The sequence below is a fragment of the Ambystoma mexicanum genome, chromosome 12 (genome assembly GCF_040938575.1).
Source record: "Ambystoma mexicanum isolate Mex_15411 chromosome 12, UKY_AmexF1_1, whole genome shotgun sequence".
In the NCBI taxonomy this organism is placed as follows: Eukaryota; Metazoa; Chordata; class Amphibia; order Caudata; family Ambystomatidae; genus Ambystoma; species Ambystoma mexicanum.
Window position 1 is genome coordinate 1,012,809,587 of NC_090936.1, and position 4,745 is coordinate 1,012,814,331.

Here is a 4,745-nt window from a genome sequence, read left to right on the forward strand (position 1 = left end):
CTATGATTGTAAAGTGCTATGTTGCTTCTCGAAGCTAGGTTCTTGCTCAATAAATACCATAATAATAATAACAATTATGCCTGCCTTACCTGTTTTGAGGCTATCGGTGTCTGCATAGCAGGAAGCAGGAATGAATCCCATTGGTATTACCCAAAAAGACCAAAAATAAACTCTGATTGGGAGATTTGACCGCATTTCGGACATTCAAAAATGTCAAACGACCAAACAATTCGACCAAATGCCCCATTCAGTGGTATTATAATGAACAAGGGGAGCAGGGGCTGCAGGGGTGTCCCCCACACCCTTGTTCACTATAATGTCAATGGGGCTTGCTGGGGTTTCCCCTGCACCTGTTCGTATCAAGTAAAAAAAAGAACTGAAAAACCCTGCGGTGCCAGTTCCTGATCAAGGAAGTGAATGGGAACAGGTGTTGCAGGGAAAACAGGAGTCGCCAGCACACAGCAGGGTGCGCCACCGACAGGTAAGTAAGGGGGTGGGTGGGATTGGGTTATCCGAAATAGCTGCAGGAGGAAACACTGAATGTTATTTTCAAACAAATAACATTTGGTCATTTCTTCCTTGGTCATTTCAGATAGGAAAAAATCACCCAAATTCATCCCATTTTTATAGTGCCAGATTTGGCAAGGGTAAAACAAGGGAAAGGTGTCATGTTAAATCCATGTTGAAATACTGTCAGAGAGATGTTCTAGAAAGATGGTCTAGGTGGAAGGGATAATGAGCCAAATGGAACAAGAAAATTACAACAGCAAAACAATGGGCTAAAATTGACAGGTTGGCTGTAAAACATTGTCTGGGGAAAGCAAGGGAGTACAGAAATAAACAATTAGCTAACATGCATTTATAGGCAGTAAATGCTACCATAACCAAGACGTAGCAAGACACCACCTGTCAAGGATGGCACTCTATTAAGAGTGGCACAGGACACCCAGAAAGGGTTTGGGTGGTTGTGCCAAATAAAGTGGACAGATAAGAACACACAGCGGAAAGGAAAGAGAACGAAGAGTAGGCAAGAGTAGCAAGGGAAAAGATACAGAATGAATACCCTCTTGGGGTGTATGCAGATATAGGAAAAGAGTATTCCACGAACCTTGGAAATACTCTAGCCTTCTGCACAGTTTGCTATAACAGAGGCCCACGCTGTTTGCTCATGACTTGGAACAGCAGCTATGGGTGTCTGTAATGTAGAAACGAGACAAGGGAAGGGGCAGAGGTTGACTGATGGGAACCAACAGACAAGCTCTGTACAAAATGGTCTACAAACAGTACAAGAGAAGATACTACAGACAAATCCAGGAAAGAAGGTGATAGCAAACTAGCAGAAGGAAATGAAGGGAAAGTCGTGTAACAGGATAGGATTGCAGAGGACAGTAAGGAACAAGGTTGAGAGCTCAGAGGAGCAGGAAAGCAATGAGTAAGCCCACAGGAGTAGGACTGTAAGGTAGAAAGCCCAGAGGAAAAGGGCTTAGGGCAGCAGAGTAAAGCAGACTGCACGGCAAGGATCCCAAAAGGGCCGGGCAGTAAGGAGTGAACCCTGAGGGACAGGGCCGCTGAACGTAGAAGGTAGCAGAGGACTGTAGAGGGCTGCTAGGCCGAGCACCCAGCGGAAAAGGTAGGTAGTAGGCAGCGGAGCGTGGTAAGCTGCAAAGTAGGAAGGCCCAGAGGACAAGGGCTGTAGGTAGTCAGAGTGAGGTAGGCTGTAGAGCAGGGAGCCCAGAGGACAAGGGCTAAGGCAGCTGGAGTGAGGCAGGCTGCAGAGCAGGGAGCCCAGAAGACAAGGGCTGAAGGCTGGAAGGCAGCAGAGCGTGATCGGCTGCAATGTGGAGAGCCCGGCAGGGCAAGGGCGGAGGCTGGAAGGCAGCAGAGCGTGATCGGCTGCAATGTGGAGAGCCCGGCAGGGCAAGGGCGGAGGCTGGAAGGCAGCAGAGTGTGATCGGCTGCAATGTGGAGAGCCCGGCAGGGCAAGGGCGGAGGCTGGAAGGCAGCAGAGCGTGATCGGCTGCAATGTGGAGAGCCCGGCAGGGCAAGGGCGGAGGCTGGAAGGCAGCAGAGCGTGATCGGCTTCAATATGGAGAGCCCGGCAGGGCAAGGGCGGAGGCTGGAGGGCAGCAAAGTGTAACAGGCTGCAAGGCAGGAAGCCCAGAGGAGCTGGACTGAGGCAGGGAGCCCACAAGGCTATGGCTGTAGGCAGCGAAGTGTAACAGGCTGCAAGGCAGGAAGCCCAGAGGAGCTGGACTGAGGCAGGGAGCCCAGAAGGCTAGGGCTGTAGGCAGCAGGGTGTAGCAAGCAACAAGGCAGGGTCCAAGTAGGAGTGAAGGTAAACAGCATACAGGATCCGTAGGAAGACGCGAAAGGTGGAGGAAGGACTCTCAGATGCAAGAGGCTGAGCCACTGCAGGCAGCAGCCTTTATACTGCCTAGCCCGGCACAGAGACAGGCTAATTGGTTGCACCTGGCTAAGCACACCTGCAGGCAATCGGCCACCTCCCTTTCTGTTCCTGGGCTGGTGGAAGCAGGGCAAGTCCCTTGGGCTTCTGGGGGGTGTAGTTCCTTTGATAACTCATAGGAACAGCCAGGAATCGATGCTTGTAGCCAGGTGCATTGTGGTATATGTAGTTTGTGGGAAAAAGTAAATATAGATGGATCCAAGAGTATGTTGCAAATAAATGATAAACAAATAGTCCATATTGAGCGTAAATGGATGCGCCCATGGCGCAGGCATGACAGTATGCCCCTCTCCAGGCCCCTCTCCGGGTCCCTGAAGACCGACCTATAGGAAGAATGTCTGTCACACCGTACAAGAGTCTTAATCCAAAAAGGCACATCATGAAGCACCAGAAACGGGTTGCAAGGTGAGAGTCTTGAACGACAGAGATAGTACCAATGTTCTGAACTTTTGATGTAGAAATCAGAATAGACAAAGTCTTTGGAACACAGCCCCCAACTGTGTGTGCATGAAGAGAGGAACTGCGAAAAACTGCTGCAGGCTCCCTGATAGATTTTGCTTTGACGGGCAACCGTATGGTGCTGGAAAGTGGAGCCATAGGTACAGCAGAGTTGGTAGCTTTAGGAAGGTTTTCCAAGACATCCGGAGCAGCAATGACAACGTTAGGGTTAGCCGCAGAGAGTTCAGGAGTCACAGCGGCGGTTTTCCCATGATTAGTAGACAGTTCAGAGGTTACAGCAGCAGTGAGATCTTGAATGGCTGTAGAGAGTATCAAGGCTGTAGCAACTGGGTGTGTGGGTGTCATGAGAGAACCAGCGGCTTGGAACGCACCTGAGACTGGTAGAGTAGAGTCTGGCAGTCTTAGTGCTACAGATACACCAGCAGGAACAACTGGAGCAGTAGTCTTAACAGGGAAACCCTTCGCTGACTTTGCAACAGTTAGCATGGCAGATGTAGGATCAGGAAGAGAAGGTGCTGAGGGATCAGGTTGTGTAGCAGAGGATTCTGCTGCAGCGAGCACAGCTGCGAAGGAAGTAGAAATCTGGGCATCGGGAGCATCAGAATTAGCGGTAGCTTCAGGAATCACAGTAGCTATAGCAACTTCAAGATTTGCAGCAGGGACTTGAGGAGTCTCAAATGTGGCAGGGAGTTTAGGAACCACAGCAGCAGGAAGATCATGAATTGCAGTTGGAAATTCGGGTGCTGTAGCAGCTACAGACAGTTCAGGGGTTGCAACTACTGGTAGATCAGGTACCACAACCACTGGCGATTCAGGGGGTATCGAAGAAACTGAAGATGTTGATTGCTCAAGAGTGTTATCTGATAGCACAGCCACACTTTGGCAAGCCCCGCTTGCCAACTCAGCATGCTCGGTGTGAATTGCGCCAGTCTCTTCAGCTGCCGTTGTCATTTCAGAAGAGGTTGTAAGTGTGAGTACTGGACAATAGGCAAGGGTGAGGGCGGAACCATCCTTTGACTCAGAGGGATTTCCAATCAGAAGACCACCCTTGTTTTGTGGTGTAATGGCTGTGTGAGTGATTTGACCCACCAGAGGAGTTAATTCTTTTCTGTCAGTACAACAACCTGAGTTTCTGTGGCTGGAAGGTGAAAGAGCTGTGTCAGTCTTTAGAAGGGATACATATGCTATATTTAGGTTTTCCATCTGCTTGGTATAAGTCTGTATACTTTTCTGCGTGGCAATTCCAGGCCTTATCATGTTGATCTCTAAAGATAAGATGTCAGGTGTTGGACATAGTGTCAGATGGTCTGGTGACTTGTGTCCCTTCATAAGATTCTTATAATGCAAATAAACAAAGTCATCATAGAGGTCTTCGGTCTTTCTTTTAAGGCGTAGGAGTTGTTCGTATAGCAGGTAAGTATCATTAGCTTGATCTAAAGCTTCAGAAGCTGGTGTGGCAGAAAATTCGGTTGTAGCAATGGGAAGACTGACCTTAGGGTTATTGTGGTTAGTAGATACTGTGGAAGCATTAAGATAACCAATGGTTAGTATAGGTCTTTTGTACCCAGGACCAGATGCACAAACCTCAGGATAATGACTGCCTTGTCCTGTCAAATAAAGGTTTCCAGCATTCTGGGGAGCTTGCTAAGCTGATCTTGCGCATATCACTCTGGCAACAGCGTATTCTGGGTTAGAGTCTCCCACAATGAGTGCTATATCCTTGTCTGTTGCGGTGTTAGAAGGCTTGTCAGAAGATGCAGGAGTGTTTTTCACTGTTTGGTTTAACAAGATCTGTAAGAATTCATTATCTTGCTGTAGCTCT